The sequence below is a fragment of the Corythoichthys intestinalis genome, unplaced genomic scaffold (assembly GCF_030265065.1).
Source record: "Corythoichthys intestinalis isolate RoL2023-P3 unplaced genomic scaffold, ASM3026506v1 HiC_scaffold_24, whole genome shotgun sequence".
In the NCBI taxonomy this organism is placed as follows: Eukaryota; Metazoa; Chordata; class Actinopteri; order Syngnathiformes; family Syngnathidae; genus Corythoichthys; species Corythoichthys intestinalis.
Genome location: NW_026651593.1, coordinates 2,129,488 through 2,149,077, shown reverse-complemented (window position 1 = coordinate 2,149,077; position 19,590 = coordinate 2,129,488).

Below are 19,590 nucleotides of genomic sequence, written 5' to 3'. Positions count from 1 at the left end.
ATATCGCATAGATCTCACTGTGAAAAGGCTTAAATGGCTTTTTTGACCTAAGTTTGAGGATTGCGCTCAAATCAAATGTCCTATAACCAAATTTCCACATGTAACTACTAGATTGTGATACAATACACTAATGGGTGAAGTTTGGTTGACTTCTGCGCAGCGGTTTGGGAGTTAACATCAAAATTACATTTCTCGGCCATATCGCATAGATCTCACTGTGAAAAGGCTTAAATGACTTTTTTAATTAAGTTTGATGATTGCGTTCAAACAAAATGTCCTAGAACAAAATTTTCAAATGTAACTACTAGATTGTGATACAATACACTAATGGGTGAAGTTTGGTTGACTTCTGCGCAGCGGTTTGGGAGTTAACATCAAAATTACATTTCTCGGCCATATCGCATAGATCTCACTGTGAAAAGGCTTAAATGACTTTTTTAAATAAGTTTGATGATTGCATTCAAACAAAATGTCCTAGAACAAAATTTTCAAATGTAACTACTAGATTGTGATACAATACACTATTGGGTGAAGTTTGGTTGACTTCTGCGCAGCGGTTTGGGAGTTAACATCAAAATTACATTTCTCGGCCATATCGCATAGATCTCACTGTGAAAAGGCTTAAATGGCTTTTTTGACCTAAGTTTGAGGATTGCGCTCAAATCAAATGTCCTAGAACCAAATTTCCACATGTAACTACTAGATTGTGATACAATACACTAATGGGTGAAGTTTGGTTTACTTCTGCGCAGCGGTTTGGGAGTTAACATCAAAATTACATTTCTCGGCCATATCGCATAGATCTCACTGTGAAAAGGCTTAAATGGCTTTTTTGACCTAAGTTTAATAATTGCGCTCAAACCAAATGTCCTAGAACGAAATTTTAAAATGTAACTACTAGAATGTGATACAATACACTATTGGGTGAAGTTTGGTTGACTTCTGCGCAGCGGTTTGGGAGTTAACATCAAAATTACATTTCTCGGCCATATCGCATAGATCTCACTGTGAAAAGGCTTAAATGGCTTTTTTGACCTAAGTTTGAGGATTGCGCTCAAATCAAATGTCCTAGAACCAAATTTCCACATGTAACTACTAGATTGTGATACAATACACTAATGGGTGAAGTTTGGTTGACTTCTGCGCAGCGGTTTGGGAGTTAACATCAAAATTACATTTCTCGGCCATATCGCATAGATCTCACTGTGAAAAGGCTTAAATGGCTTTTTTGACCTAAGTTTGAGGATTGCGCTCAAATCAAATGTCCTATAACCAAATTTCCACACGTAACTACTAGATTGTGATACAATACACTAATGGGTGAAGTTTGGTTGACTTCTGCGCAGCGGTTTGGGAGTTAACATCAAAATTACATTTCTAGGCCATATCGCATAGATCTCACTGTGAAAAGGCTTAAATGACTTTTTTAATTAAGTTTGATGATTGCGTTCAAACAAAATGTCCTAGAACAAAATTTTTCAATGTAACTACTAGATTGTGATACAATACACTATTGGGTGAAGTTTTGTTGACTTCTGCGCAGCGGTTTGGGAGTTAACATCAAAATTACATTTCTCGGCCATATCGCATAGATCTCACTGTGAAAAGGCTTAAATGGCTTTTTTGACCTAAGTTTGAGGATTGCGCTCAAATCAAATGTCCTAGAACCAAATTTCCACATGTAACTACTAGATTGTGATAAAATACACTAATGGGTGAAGTTTGGTTGACTTCTGCGCAGCGGTTTGGGAGTTAACATCAAAATTACATTTCTCGGCCATATCGCATAGATCTCACTGTGAAAAGGCTTAAATGACTTTTTTAATTAAGTTTGATGATTGCGCTCAAACAAAATTTCCTAGAACAAAATTTTCAAATGTAACTACTAGATTGTGATACAATACACTATTGGGTGAAGTTTGGTTGACTTCTGCGCAGCGGTTTGGGAGTTAACATCAAAATTACATTTCTCGGCCATATCGCATAGATCTCACTGTGAAAAGGCTTAAATGACTTTTTTAATTAAGTTTGATGATTGCGTTCAAACAAAATGTCCTAGAACAAAATTTTCAAATGTAACTACTAGAATGTGATACAATACACTATTGGGTGAAGTTTGGTTGACTTCTGCGCAGCGGTTTGGGAGTTAACATCAAAATTACATTTCTCGGCCATATCGCATAGATCTCACTGTGAAAAGGCTTAAATGGCTTTTTTGACCTAAGTTTGAGGATTGCGCTCAAATCAAATGTCCTAGAACCAAATTTCCACATGTAACTACTAGATTGTGATAAAATACACTAATGGGTGAAGTTTGGTTGACTTCTGCGCAGCGGTTTGGGAGTTAACATCAAAATTACATTTCTCGTTCATATCGCATAGATCTCACTGTGAAAAGGCTTAAATGACTTTTTTAATTAAGTTTGATGATTGCGCTCAAACAAAATTTCCTAGAACAAAATTTTCAAATGTAACTACTAGATTGTGATACAATACACTATTCGGTGAAGTTTGGTTGACTTCTGCGCAGCGGTTTGGGAGTTACATCAAAATTACATTTCTCGGCCATATCGCATAGATCTCACTGTGAAAAGGCTTAAATGGCTTTTTTGACCTAAGTTTGAGGATTGCGCTCAAATCAAATGTCCTAGAACCAAATTTCCACATGTAACTACTAGATTGTGATACAATACACTAATGGGTGAAGTTTGGTTGACTTCTGCGCAGCGGTTTGGGAGTTAACATCAAAATTACATTTCTCGGCCATATCGCATAGATCTCACTGTGAAAAGGCTTAAATGACTTTTTTAATTAAGTTTGATGATTGCGTTCAAACAAAGTGTCCTAGAACAAAATTTTTAAATGTAACTACTAGATTGTGATACAATACACTATTGGGTGAAGTTTGGTTGACTTCTGCGCAGCGGTTTGGGAGTTACATCAAAATTACATTTCTCGGCCATATCGCATAGATCTCACTGTGAAAAGGCTTAAATGGCTTTTTTGACCTAAGTTTGAGGATTGCGCTCAAATCAAATGTCCTATAACCAAATTTCCACATGTAACTACTAGATTGTGATACAATACACTAATGGGTGAAGTTTGGTTGACTTCTGCGCAGCGGTTTGGGAGTTAACATCAAAATTACATTTCTCGGCCATATCGCATAGATCTCACTGTGAAAAGGCTTAAATGACTTTTTTAATTAAGTTTGATGATTGCGTTCAAACAAAATGTCCTAGAACAAAATTTTTAAATGTAACTACTAGATTGTGATACAATACACTATTGGGTGAAGTTTGGTTGACTTCTGCGCAGCGGTTTGGGAGTTAACATCAAAATTACATTTCTCGGCCATATCGCATAGATCTCACTGTGAAAAGGCTTAAATGGCTTTTTTGACCTAAGTTTGAGGATTGCGCTCAAATCAAATGTCCTAGAACCAAATTTCCACATGTAACTACTAGATTGTGATACAATACACTAATGGGTGAAGTTTGGTTTACTTCTGCGCAGCGGTTTGGGAGTTAACATCAAAATTACATTTCTCGGCCATATCGCATAGATCTCACTGTGAAAAGGCTTAAATGGCTTTTTTGACCTAAGTTTAATAATTGCGCTCAAACCAAATGTCCTAGAACGAAATTTTAAAATGTAACTACTAGAATGTGATACAATACACTATTGGGTGAAATTTGGTTGACTTCTGCGCAGCAGTTTGGGAGTTAACATCAAAATTACATTTCTCGGCCATATCGCATAGATCTCACTGTGAAAAGGCTTAAATGGCTTTTTTGACCTAAGTTTGAGGATTGCGCTCAAATCAAATGTCCTAGAACCAAATTTCCACATGTAACTACTAGATTGTGATACAATACACTAATGGGTGAAGTTTGGTTGACTTCTGCGCAGCGGTTTGGGAGTTAACATTAAAATTACATTTCTCGGCCATATCGCATAGATCTCACTATGAAAAGGCTTAAATGGCTTTTTTGACCTAAGTTTAATAATTGCGCTCAAACCAAATGTCCTTGAACGAAATTTTAAAATGTAACTACTAGAATGTGATACAATACACTATTGGGTGAAGTTTGGTTGACTTCTGCGCAGCGGTTTGGGAGTTAACATCAAAATTACATTTCTCGGCCATATCGCATAGATCTCACTGTGAAAAGGCTTAAATGGCTTTTTTGACCTAAGTTTGAGGATTGCGCTCAAATCAAATGTCCTATAACCAAATTTCCACATGTAACTACTAGATTGTGATACAATACACTAATGGGTGAAGTTTGGTTGACTTCTGCGCAGCGGTTTGGGAGTTAACATCAAAATTACATTTCTCGGCCATATCGCATAGATCTCACTGTGAAAAGGCTTAAATGGCTTTTTTGACCTAAGTTGGAGGATTGCGCTCAAACAAAATGTCCTAGAACCAAATTTCCACATGTAACTACTAGATTGTGATACAATACACTAATGGGTGAAGTTTGGTTGACTTCTGCGCAGCGGTTTGGGAGTTAACATCAAAATTACATTTCTCGGCCATATCGCATAGATCTCACTGTGAAAAGGCTTAAATGACTTTTTTAATTAAGTTTGATGATTGCGCTCAAACAAAATTTCCTAGAACAAAATTTTCAAATGTAACTACTAGATTGTGATACAATACACTATTGGGTGAAGTTTGGTTGACTTCTGCGCAGCGGTTTGGGAGTTAACATCAAAATTACATTTCTCGGCCATATCGCATAGATCTCACTGTGAAAAGGCTTAAATGGCTTTTTTGACCTAAGTTTGAGGATTGCGCTAAAATCAAATGTCCTAGAACCAAATTTCCACATGTAACTACTAGATTGTGATACAATACACTAATGGGTGAAGTTTGGTTTACTTCTGCGCAGCGGTTTGGGAGTTAACATCAAAATTACATTTCTCGGCCATATCGCATAGATCTCACTGTGAAAAGGCTTAAATGGCTTTTTTGACCTAAGTTTAATAATTGCGCTCAAACCAAATGTCCTAGAACGAAATTTTCAAATGTAACTACTAGAATGTGATACAATACACTATTGGGTGAAATTTGGTTGACTTCTGCGCAGCAGTTTGGGAGTTAACATCAAAATTACATTTCTCGGCCATATCGCATAGATCTCACTGTGAAAAGGCTTAAATGGCTTTTTTGACCTAAGTTTGAGGATTGCGCTCAAATCAAATGTCCTAGAACCAAATTTCCACATGTAACTACTAGATTGTGATACAATACACTAATGGGTGAAGTTTGGTTTACTTCTGCGCAGCGGTTTGGGAGTTAACATTAAAATTACATTTCTCGGCCATATCGCATAGATCTCACTGTGAAAAGGCTTAAATGGCTTTTTTGACCTAAGTTTGAGGATTGCGCTCAAATCAAATGTCCAATAACCAAATTTCCACATGTAACTACTAGATTGTGATACAATACACTAATGGGTGAAGTTTGGTTGACTTCTGCGCAGCGGTTTGGGAGTTAACATCAAAATTACATTTCTCGGCCATATCGCATAGATCTCACTGTGAAAAGGCTTAAATGACTTTTTTAATTAAGTTTGATGATTGCGCTCAAACAAAATTTCCTAGAACAAAATTTTCAAATGTAACTACTAGATTGTGATACAATACACTATTGGGTGAAGTTTGGTTGACTTCTGCGCAGCGGTTTGGGAGTTAACATCAAAATTACATTTCTCGGCCATATCGCATAGATCTCACTGTGAAAAGGCTTAAATGGCTTTTTTGACCTAAGTTTGAGGATTGCGCTCAAATCAAATGTCCTAGAACCAAATTTCCACATGTAACTACTAGATTGTGATACAATACACTAATGGGTGAAGTTTGGTTTACTTCTGCGCAGCGGTTTGGGAGTTAACATCAAAATTACATTTCTCGGCCATATCGCATAGATCTCACTGTGAAAAGGCTTAAATGGCTTTTTTGACCTAAGTTTAATAATTGCGCTCAAACCAAATGTCCTAGAACGAAATTTTAAAATGTAACTACTAGAATGTGATACAATACACTATTGGGTGAAGTTTGGTTGACTTCTGCGCAGCGGTTTGGGAGTTAACATCAAAATTACATTTCTCGGCCATATCGCATAGATCTCACTGTGAAAAGGCTTAAATGGCTTTTTTGACCTAAGTTTGAGGATTGCGCTCAAATCAAATGTCCTAGAACCAAATTTCCACATGTAACTACTAGATTGTGATACAATACACTAATGGGTGAAGTTTGGTTTACTTCTGCGCAGCGGTTTGGGAGTTAACATCAAAATTACATTTCTCGGCCATATCGCATAGATCTCACTGTGAAAAGGCTTAAATGGCTTTTTTGACCTAAGTTTGAGGATTGCGCTCAAATCAAATGTCCTATAACCAAATTTCCACACGTAACTACTAGATTGTGATACAATACACTAATGGGTGAAGTTTGGTTGACTTCTGCGCAGCGGTTTGGGAGTTAACATCAAAATTACATTTCTAGGCCATATCGCATAGATCTCACTGTGAAAAGGCTTAAATGACTTTTTTAATTAAGTTTGATGATTGCGTTCAAACAAAATGTCCTAGAACAAAATTTTTCAATGTAACTACTAGATTGTGATACAATACACTATTGGGTGAAGTTTTGTTGACTTCTGCGCAGCGGTTTGGGAGTTAACATCAAAATTACATTTCTCGGCCATATCGCATAGATCTCACTGTGAAAAGGCTTACATGGCTTTTTTGACCTAAGTTTGAGGATTGCGCTCAAATCAAATGTCCTAGAACCAAATTTCCACATGTAACTACTAGATTGTGATAAAATACACTAATGGGTGAAGTTTGGTTGACTTCTGCGCAGCGGTTTGGGAGTTAACATCAAAATTACATTTCTCGGCCATATCGCATAGATCTCACTGTGAAAAGGCTTAAATGACTTTTTTAATTAAGTTTGATGATTGCGCTCAAACAAAATTTCCTAGAACAAAATTTTCAAATGTAACTACTAGATTGTGATACAATACACTATTGGGTGAAGTTTGGTTGACTTCTGCGCAGCGGTTTGGGAGTTAACATCAAAATTACATTTCTCGGCCATATCGCATAGATCTCACTGTGAAAAGGCTTAAATGACTTTTTTAATTAAGTTTGATGATTGCGTTCAAACAAAATGTCCTAGAACAAAATTTTCAAATGTAACTACTAGAATGTGATACAATACACTATTGGGTGAAGTTTGGTTGACTTCTGCGCAGCGGTTTGGGAGTTAACATCAAAATTACATTTCTCGGCCATATCGCATAGATCTCACTGTGAAAAGGCTTAAATGGCTTTTTTGACCTAAGTTTGAGGATTGCGCTCAAATCAAATGTCCTAGAACCAAATTTCCACATGTAACTACTAGATTGTGATACAATACACTAATGGGTGAAGTTTGGTTTACTTCTGCGCAGCGGTTTGGGAGTTAACATCAAAATTACATTTCTCGGCCATATCGCATAGATCTCACTGTGAAAAGGCTTAAATGGCTTTTTTGACCTAAGTTTAATAATTGCGCTCAAACCAAATGTCCTAGAACGAAATTTTAAAATGTAACTACTAGAATGTGATACAATACACTATTGGGTGAAGTTTGGTTGACTTCTGCGCAGCGGTTTGGGAGTTAACATCAAAATTACATTTCTCGGCCATATCGCATAGATCTCACTGTGAAAAGGCTTAAATGGCTTTTTTGACCTAAGTTTGAGGATTGCGCTCAAATCAAATGTCCTAGAACCAAATTTCCACATGTAACTACTAGATTGTGATACAATACACTATTGGGTGAAGTTTGGTTGACTTCTGCGCAGCGGTTTGGGAGTTAACATCAAAATTACATTTCTCGGCCATATCGCATAGATCTCAATGTGAAAAGGCTTAAATGGCTTTTTTGACCTAAGTTTAAAGATTGCGCTCAAACCAAATGTCCTAGAACGAAATTTTCAAATGTAACTACTAGATTGTGATACAATACACTAATGGGTGAAGTTTGGTTGACTTCTGCGCAGCGGTTTGGGAGTTAACATCAAAATTACATTTCTCGGCCATATCGCATAGATCTCACTGTGAAAAGGCTTAAATGGCTTTTTTGACCTAAGTTTGAGGATTGCGCTCAAATCAAATGTCCTATAACCAAATTTCCACATGTAACTACTAGATTGTGATACAATACACTAATGGGTGAAGTTTGGTTGACTTCTGCGCAGCGGTTTGGGAGTGAACATCAAAATTACATTTCTCGGCCATATCGCATAGATCTCACTGTGAAAAGGCTTAAATGGCTTTTTTGACCTAAGTTTGAGGATTGCGCTCAAATCAAATGTCCTAGAACCAAATTTCCACATGTAACTACTAGATTGTGATAAAATACACTAATGGGTGAAGTTTGGTTGACTTCTGCGCAGCGGTTTGGGAGTTAACATCAAAATTACATTTCTCGGCCATATCGCATAGATCTCACTGTGAAAAGGCTTAAATGACTTTTTTAATTAAGTTTGATGATTGCGCTCAAACAAAATTTCCTAGAACAAAATTTTCAAATGTAACTACTAGATTGTGATACAATACACTATTGGGTGAAGTTTGGTTGACTTCTGCGCAGCGGTTTGGGAGTTAACATCAAAATTACATTTCTCGGCCATATCGCATAGATCTCACTGTGAAAAGGCTTAAATGGCTTTTTTGACCTAAGTTTGAGGATTGCGCTCAAATCAAATGTCCTATAACCAAATTTCCACATGTAACTACTAGATTGTGATACAATACACTAATGGGTGAAGTTTGGTTGACTTCTGCGCAGCGGTTTGGGAGTGAACATCAAAATTACATTTCTCGGCCATATCGCATAGATTTCACTGTGAAAAGGCTTAAATGGCTTTTTTGACCTAAGTTTGAGGATTGCGCTCAAATCAAATGTCCTAGAACCAAATTTCCACATGTAACTACTAGATTGTGATAAAATACACTAATGGGTGAAGTTTGGTTGACTTCTGCGCAGCGGTTTGGGAGTTAACATCAAAATTACATTTCTCGGCCATATCGCATAGATCTCACTGTGAAAAGGCTTAAATGACTTTTTTAATTAAGTTTGATGATTGCGCTCAAACAAAATTTCCTAGAACAAAATTTTCAAATGTAACTACTAGATTGTGATACAATACACTATTGGGTGAAGTTTGGTTGACTTCTGCGCAGCGGTTTGGGAGTTAACATCAAAATTACATTTCTCGGCCATATCGCATAGATCTCACTGTGAAAAGGCTTAAATGGCTTTTTTGACCTAAGTTTGAGGATTGCGCTCAAATCAAATGTCCTATAACCAAATTTCCACATGTAACTACTAGATTGTGATACAATACACTAATGGGTGAAGTTTGGTTGACTTCTGCGCAGCGGTTTGGGAGTTAACATCAAAATTACATTTCTCGGCCATATCGCATAGATCTCACTGTGAAAAGGCTTAAATGACTTTTTTAATTAAGTTTGATGATTGCGTTCAAACAAAATGTCCTAGAACAAAATTTTCAAATGTAACTACTAGATTGTGATACAATACACTAATGGGTGAAGTTTGGTTGACTTCTGCGCAGCGGTTTGGGAGTTAACATCAAAATTACATTTCTCGGCCATATCGCATAGATCTCACTGTGAAAAGGCTTAAATGACTTTTTTAAATAAGTTTGATGATTGCATTCAAACAAAATGTCCTAGAACAAAATTTTCAAATGTAACTACTAGATTGTGATACAATACACTATTGGGTGAAGTTTGGTTGACTTCTGCGCAGCGGTTTGGGAGTTAACATCAAAATTACATTTCTCGGCCATATCGCATAGATCTCACTGTGAAAAGGCTTAAATGGCTTTTTTGACCTAAGTTTGAGGATTGCGCTCAAATCAAATGTCCTAGAACCAAATTTCCACATGTAACTACTAGATTGTGATACAATACACTAATGGGTGAAGTTTGGTTTACTTCTGCGCAGCGGTTTGGGAGTTAACATCAAAATTACATTTCTCGGCCATATCGCATAGATCTCACTGTGAAAAGGCTTAAATGGCTTTTTTGACCTAAGTTTAATAATTGCGCTCAAACCAAATGTCCTAGAACGAAATTTTAAAATGTAACTACTAGAATGTGATACAATACACTATTGGGTGAAGTTTGGTTGACTTCTGCGCAGCGGTTTGGGAGTTAACATCAAAATTACATTTCTCGGCCATATCGCATAGATCTCACTGTGAAAAGGCTTAAATGGCTTTTTTGACCTAAGTTTGAGGATTGCGCTCAAATCAAATGTCCTAGAACCAAATTTCCACATGTAACTACTAGATTGTGATACAATACACTATTGGGTGAAGTTTGGTTGACTTCTGCGCAGCGGTTTGGGAGTTAACATCAAAATTACATTTCTCGGCCATATCGCATAGATCTCAATGTGAAAAGGCTTAAATGGCTTTTTTGACCTAAGTTTAAAGATTGCGCTCAAACCAAATGTCCTAGAACGAAATTTTCAAATGTAACTACTAGATTGTGATACAATACACTAATGGGTGAAGTTTGGTTGACTTCTGCGCAGCGGTTTGGGAGTTAACATCAAAATTACATTTCTCGGCCATATCGCATAGATCTCACTGTGAAAAGGCTTAAATGGCTTTTTTGACCTAAGTTTGAGGATTGCGCTCAAATCAAATGTCCTATAACCAAATTTCCACATGTAACTACTAGATTGTGATACAATACACTAATGGGTGAAGTTTGGTTGACTTCTGCGCAGCGGTTTGGGAGTGAACATCAAAATTACATTTCTCGGCCATATCGCATAGATCTCACTGTGAAAAGGCTTAAATGGCTTTTTTGACCTAAGTTTGAGGATTGCGCTCAAATCAAATGTCCTAGAACCAAATTTCCACATGTAACTACTAGATTGTGATAAAATACACTAATGGGTGAAGTTTGGTTGACTTCTGCGCAGCGGTTTGGGAGTTAACATCAAAATTACATTTCTCGGCCATATCGCATAGATCTCACTGTGAAAAGGCTTAAATGACTTTTTTAATTAAGTTTGATGATTGCGCTCAAACAAAATTTCCTAGAACAAAATTTTCAAATGTAACTACTAGATTGTGATACAATACACTATTGGGTGAAGTTTGGTTGACTTCTGCGCAGCGGTTTGGGAGTTAACATCAAAATTACATTTCTCGGCCATATCGCATAGATCTCACTGTGAAAAGGCTTAAATGGCTTTTTTGACCTAAGTTTGAGGATTGCGCTCAAATCAAATGTCCTATAACCAAATTTCCACATGTAACTACTAGATTGTGATACAATACACTAATGGGTGAAGTTTGGTTGACTTCTGCGCAGCGGTTTGGGAGTGAACATCAAAATTACATTTCTCGGCCATATCGCATAGATTTCACTGTGAAAAGGCTTAAATGGCTTTTTTGACCTAAGTTTGAGGATTGCGCTCAAATCAAATGTCCTAGAACCAAATTTCCACATGTAACTACTAGATTGTGATAAAATACACTAATGGGTGAAGTTTGGTTGACTTCTGCGCAGCGGTTTGGGAGTTAACATCAAAATTACATTTCTCGGCCATATCGCATAGATCTCACTGTGAAAAGGCTTAAATGACTTTTTTAATTAAGTTTGATGATTGCGCTCAAACAAAATTTCCTAGAACAAAATTTTCAAATGTAACTACTAGATTGTGATACAATACACTATTGGGTGAAGTTTGGTTGACTTCTGCGCAGCGGTTTGGGAGTTAACATCAAAATTACATTTCTCGGCCATATCGCATAGATCTCACTGTGAAAAGGCTTAAATGGCTTTTTTGACCTAAGTTTGAGGATTGCGCTCAAATCAAATGTCCTATAACCAAATTTCCACATGTAACTACTAGATTGTGATACAATACACTAATGGGTGAAGTTTGGTTGACTTCTGCGCAGCGGTTTGGGAGTTAACATCAAAATTACATTTCTCGGCCATATCGCATAGATCTCACTGTGAAAAGGCTTAAATGACTTTTTTAATTAAGTTTGATGATTGCGTTCAAACAAAATGTCCTAGAACAAAATTTTCAAATGTAACTACTAGATTGTGATACAATACACTAATGGGTGAAGTTTGGTTGACTTCTGCGCAGCGGTTTGGGAGTTAACATCAAAATTACATTTCTCGGCCATATCGCATAGATCTCACTGTGAAAAGGCTTAAATGACTTTTTTAAATAAGTTTGATGATTGCATTCAAACAAAATGTCCTAGAACAAAATTTTCAAATGTAACTACTAGATTGTGATACAATACACTATTGGGTGAAGTTTGGTTGACTTCTGCGCAGCGGTTTGGGAGTTAACATCAAAATTACATTTCTCGGCCATATCGCATAGATCTCACTGTGAAAAGGCTTAAATGGCTTTTTTGACCTAAGTTTGAGGATTGCGCTCAAATCAAATGTCCTAGAACCAAATTTCCACATGTAACTACTAGATTGTGATACAATACACTAATGGGTGAAGTTTGGTTTACTTCTGCGCAGCGGTTTGGGAGTTAACATCAAAATTACATTTCTCGGCCATATCGCATAGATCTCACTGTGAAAAGGCTTAAATGGCTTTTTTGACCTAAGTTTAATAATTGCGCTCAAACCAAATGTCCTAGAACGAAATTTTAAAATGTAACTACTAGAATGTGATACAATACACTATTGGGTGAAGTTTGGTTGACTTCTGCGCAGCGGTTTGGGAGTTAACATCAAAATTACATTTCTCGGCCATATCGCATAGATCTCACTGTGAAAAGGCTTAAATGGCTTTTTTGACCTAAGTTTGAGGATTGCGCTCAAATCAAATGTCCTAGAACCAAATTTCCACATGTAACTACTAGATTGTGATACAATACACTAATGGGTGAAGTTTGGTTTACTTCTGCGCAGCGGTTTGGGAGTTAACATCAAAATTACATTTCTCGGCCATATCGCATAGATCTCACTGTGAAAAGGCTTAAATGGCTTTTTTGACCTAAGTTTGAGGATTGCGCTCAAATCAAATGTCCTATAACCAAATTTCCACACGTAACTACTAGATTGTGATACAATACACTAATGGGTGAAGTTTGGTTGACTTCTGCGCAGCGGTTTGGGAGTTAACATCAAAATTACATTTCTAGGCCATATCGCATAGATCTCACTGTGAAAAGGCTTAAATGACTTTTTTAATTAAGTTTGATGATTGCGTTCAAACAAAATGTCCTAGAACAAAATTTTTCAATGTAACTACTAGATTGTGATACAATACACTATTGGGTGAAGTTTTGTTGACTTCTGCGCAGCGGTTTGGGAGTTAACATCAAAATTACATTTCTCGGCCATATCGCATAGATCTCACTGTGAAAAGGCTTAAATGGCTTTTTTGACCTAAGTTTGAGGATTGCGCTCAAATCAAATGTCCTAGAACCAAATTTCCACATGTAACTACTAGATTGTGATAAAATACACTAATGGGTGAAGTTTGGTTGACTTCTGCGCAGCGGTTTGGGAGTTAACATCAAAATTACATTTCTCGGCCATATCGCATAGATCTCACTGTGAAAAGGCTTAAATGACTTTTTTAATTAAGTTTGATGATTGCGCTCAAACAAAATTTCCTAGAACAAAATTTTCAAATGTAACTACTAGATTGTGATACAATACACTATTGGGTGAAGTTTGGTTGACTTCTGCGCAGCGGTTTGGGAGTTAACATCAAAATTACATTTCTCGGCCATATCGCATAGATCTCACTGTGAAAAGGCTTAAATGGCTTTTTTGACCTAAGTTTGAGGATTGCGCTCAAATCAAATGTCCTATAACCAAATTTCCACATGTAACTACTAGATTGTGATACAATACACTAATGGGTGAAGTTTGGTTGACTTCTGCGCAGCGGTTTGGGAGTGAACATCAAAATTACATTTCTCGGCCATATCGCATAGATTTCACTGTGAAAAGGCTTAAATGGCTTTTTTGACCTAAGTTTGAGGATTGCGCTCAAATCAAATGTCCTAGAACCAAATTTCCACATGTAACTACTAGATTGTGATAAAATACACTAATGGGTGAAGTTTGGTTGACTTCTGCGCAGCGGTTTGGGAGTTAACATCAAAATTACATTTCTCGGCCATATCGCATAGATCTCACTGTGAAAAGGCTTAAATGACTTTTTTAATTAAGTTTGATGATTGCGCTCAAACAAAATTTCCTAGAACAAAATTTTCAAATGTAACTACTAGATTGTGATACAATACACTATTGGGTGAAGTTTGGTTGACTTCTGCGCAGCGGTTTGGGAGTTAACATCAAAATTACATTTCTCGGCCATATCGCATAGATCTCACTGTGAAAAGGCTTAAATGGCTTTTTTGACCTAAGTTTGAGGATTGCGCTCAAATCAAATGTCCTATAACCAAATTTCCACATGTAACTACTAGATTGTGATACAATACACTAATGGGTGAAGTTTGGTTGACTTCTGCGCAGCGGTTTGGGAGTTAACATCAAAATTACATTTCTCGGCCATATCGCATAGATCTCACTGTGAAAAGGCTTAAATGACTTTTTTAATTAAGTTTGATGATTGCGTTCAAACAAAATGTCCTAGAACAAAATTTTCAAATGTAACTACTAGATTGTGATACAATACACTAATGGGTGAAGTTTGGTTGACTTCTGCGCAGCGGTTTGGGAGTTAACATCAAAATTACATTTCTCGGCCATATCGCATAGATCTCACTGTGAAAAGGCTTAAATGACTTTTTTAAATAAGTTTGATGATTGCATTCAAACAAAATGTCCTAGAACAAAATTTTCAAATGTAACTACTAGATTGTGATACAATACACTATTGGGTGAAGTTTGGTTGACTTCTGCGCAGCGGTTTGGGAGTTAACATCAAAATTACATTTCTCGGCCATATCGCATAGATCTCACTGTGAAAAGGCTTAAATGGCTTTTTTGACCTAAGTTTGAGGATTGCGCTCAAATCAAATGTCCTAGAACCAAATTTCCACATGTAACTACTAGATTGTGATACAATACACTAATGGGTGAAGTTTGGTTTACTTCTGCGCAGCGGTTTGGGAGTTAACATCAAAATTACATTTCTCGGCCATATCGCATAGATCTCACTGTGAAAAGGCTTAAATGGCTTTTTTGACCTAAGTTTAATAATTGCGCTCAAACCAAATGTCCTAGAACGAAATTTTAAAATGTAACTACTAGAATGTGATACAATACACTATTGGGTGAAGTTTGGTTGACTTCTGCGCAGCGGTTTGGGAGTTAACATCAAAATTACATTTCTCGGCCATATCGCATAGATCTCACTGTGAAAAGGCTTAAATGGCTTTTTTGACCTAAGTTTGAGGATTGCGCTCAAATCAAATGTCCTAGAACCAAATTTCCACATGTAACTACTAGATTGTGATACAATACACTAATGGGTGAAGTTTGGTTTACTTCTGCGCAGCGGTTTGGGAGTTAACATCAAAATTACATTTCTCGGCCATATCGCATAGATCTCACTGTGAAAAGGCTTAAATGGCTTTTTTGACCTAAGTTTGAGGATTGCGCTCAAATCAAATGTCCTATAACCAAATTTCCACACGTAACTACTAGATTGTGATACAATACACTAATGGGTGAAGTTTGGTTGACTTCTGCGCAGCGGTTTGGGAGTTAACATCAAAATTACATTTCTAGGCCATATCGCATAGATCTCACTGTGAAAAGGCTTAAATGACTTTTTTAATTAAGTTTGATGATTGCGTTCAAACAAAATGTCCTAGAACAAAATTTTTCAATGTAACTACTAGATTGTGATACAATACACTATTGGGTGAAGTTTTGTTGACTTCTGCGCAGCGGTTTGGGAGTTAACATCAAAATTACATTTCTCGGCCATATCGCATAGATCTCACTGTGAAAAGGCTTAAATGGCTTTTTTGACCTAAGTTTGAGGATTGCGCTCAAATCAAATGTCCTAGAACCAAATTTCCACATGTAACTACTAGATTGTGATAAAATACACTAATGGGTGAAGTTTGGTTGACTTCTGCGCAGCGGTTTGGGAGTTAACATCAAAATTACATTTCTCGGCCATATCGCATAGATCTCACTGTGAAAAGGCTTAAATGACTTTTTTAATTAAGTTTGATGATTGCGCTCAAACAAAATTTCCTAGAACAAAATTTTCAAATGTAACTACTAGATTGTGATACAATACACTATTGGGTGAAGTTTGGTTGACTTCTGCGCAGCGGTTTGGGAGTTAACATCAAAATTACATTTCTCGGCCATATCGCATAGATCTCACTGTGAAAAGGCTTAAATGACTTTTTTAATTAAGTTTGATGATTGCGTTCAAACAAAATGTCCTAGAACAAAATTTTCAAATGTAACTACTAGAATGTGATACAATACACTATTGGGTGAAGTTTGGTTGACTTCTGCGCAGCGGTTTGGGAGTTAACATCAAAATTACATTTCTCGGCCATATCGCATAGATCTCACTGTGAAAAGGCTTAAATGGCTTTTTTGACCTAAGTTTGAGGATTGCGCTCAAATCAAATGTCCTAGAACCAAATTTCCACATGTAACTACTAGATTGTGATAAAATACACTAATGGGTGAAGTTTGGTTGACTTCTGCGCAGCGGTTTGGGAGTTAACATCAAAATTACATTTCTCGTTCATATCGCATAGATCTCACTGTGAAAAGGCTTAAATGACTTTTTTAATTAAGTTTGATGATTGCGCTCAAACAAAATTTCCTAGAACAAAATTTTCAAATGTAACTACTAGATTGTGATACAATACACTATTCGGTGAAGTTTGGTTGACTTCTGCGCAGCGGTTTGGGAGTTACATCAAAATTACATTTCTCGGCCATATCGCATAGATCTCACTGTGAAAAGGCTTAAATGGCTTTTTTGACCTAAGTTTGAGGATTGCGCTCAAATCAAATGTCCTAGAACCAAATTTCCACATGTAACTACTAGATTGTGATACAATACACTAATGGGTGAAGTTTGGTTGACTTCTGCGCAGCGGTTTGGGAGTTAACATCAAAATTACATTTCTCGGCCATATCGCATAGATCTCACTGTGAAAAGGCTTAAATGACTTTTTTAATTAAGTTTGATGATTGCGTTCAAACAAAGTGTCCTAGAACAAAATTTTTAAATGTAACTACTAGATTGTGATACAATACACTATTGGGTGAAGTTTGGTTGACTTCTGCGCAGCGGTTTGGGAGTTACATCAAAATTACATTTCTCGGCCATATCGCATAGATCTCACTGTGAAAAGGCTTAAATGGCTTTTTTGACCTAAGTTTGAGGATTGCGCTCAAATCAAATGTCCTATAACCAAATTTCCACATGTAACTACTAGATTGTGATACAATACACTAATGGGTGAAGTTTGGTTGACTTCTGCGCAGCGGTTTGGGAGTTAACATCAAAATTACATTTCTCGGCCATATCGCATAGATCTCACTGTGAAAAGGCTTAAATGACTTTTTTAATTAAGTTTGATGATTGCGTTCAAACAAAATGTCCTAGAACAAAATTTTTAAATGTAACTACTAGATTGTGATACAATACACTATTGGGTGAAGTTTGGTTGACTTCTGCGCAGCGGTTTGGGAGTTAACATCAAAATTACATTTCTCGGCCATATCGCATAGATCTCACTGTGAAAAGGCTTAAATGGCTTTTTTGACCTAAGTTTGAGGATTGCGCTCAAATCAAATGTCCTAGAACCAAATTTCCACATGTAACTACTAGATTGTGATAAAATACACTAATGGGTGAAGTTTGGTTGACTTCTGCGCAGCGGTTTGGGAGTTAACATCAAAATTACATTTCTCGGCCATATCGCATAGATCTCACTGTGAAAAGGCTTAAATGACTTTTTTAATTAAGTTTGATGATTGCGCTAAAACAAAATTTCCTAGAACAAAATTTTCAAATGTAACTACTAGATTGTGATACAATACACTATTGGGTGAAGTTTGGTTGACTTCTGCGCAGCGGTTTGGGAGTTAACATCAAAATTACATTTCTCGGCCATATCGCATAGATCTCACTGTGAAAAGGCTTAAATGGCTTTTTTGACCTAAGTTTGAGGATTGCGCTCAAATCAAATGTCCTAGAACCAAATTTCCACATGTAACTACTAGATTGTGATACAATACACTAATGGGTGAAGTTTGGTTTACTTCTGCGCAGCGGTTTGGGAGTTAACATCAAAATTACATTTCTCGGCCATATCGCATAGATCTCACTGTGAAAAGGCTTAAATGGCTTTTTTGACCTAAGTTTAATAATTGCGCTCAAACCAAATGTCCTAGAACGAAATTTTAAAATGTAACTACTAGAATGTGATACAATACACTATTGGGTGAAGTTTGGTTGACTTCTGCGCAGCGGTTTGGGAGTTAACATCAAAATTACATTTCTCGGCCATATCGCATAGATCTCACTGTGAAAAGGCTTAAATGGCTTTTTTGACCTAAGTTTGAGGATTGCGCTCAAATCAAATGTCCTAGAACCAAATTTCCACATGTAACTACTAGATTGTGATACAATACACTATTGGGTGAAGTTTGGTTGACTTCTGCGCAGCGGTTTGGGAGTTAACATCAAAATTACATTTCTCGGCCATATCGCATAGATCTCACTGTGAAAAGGCTTAAATGGCTTTTTTGACCTAAGTTTAAAGATTGCGCTCAAACCAAATGTCCTAGAACGAAATTTTCAAATGTAACTACTAGATTGTGATACAATACACTAATGGGTGAAGTTTGGTTGACTTCTGCGCAGCGGTTTGGGAGTTAACATCAAAATTACATTTCTCGGCCATATCGCATAGATCTCACTGTGAAAAGGCTTAAATGGCTTTTTTGACCTAAGTTTGAGGATTGCGCTCAAATCAAATGTCCTATAACCAAATTTCCACATGTAACTACTAGATTGTGATACAATACACTAATGGGTGAAGTTTGGTTGACTTCTGCGCAGCGGTTTGGGAGTGAACATCAAAATTACATTTCTCGGCCATATCGCATAGATCTCACTGTGAAAAGGCTTAAATGGCTTTTTTGACCTAAGTTTGAGGATTGCGCTCAAATCAAATGTCCTAGAACCAAATTTCCACATGTAACTACTAGATTGTGATAAAATACACTAATGGGTGAAGTTTGGTTGACTTCTGCGCAGCGGTTTGGGAGTTAACATCAAAATTACATTTCTCGGCCATATCGCATAGATCTCACTGTGAAAAGGCTTAAATGACTTTTTTAATTAAGTTTGATGATTGCGCTCAAACAAAATTTCCTAGAACAAAATTTTCAAATGTAACTACTAGATTGTGATACAATACACTATTGGGTGAAGTTTGGTTGACTTCTGCGCAGCGGTTTGGGAGTTAACATCAAAATTACATTTCTCGGCCATATCGCATAGATCTCACTGTGAAAA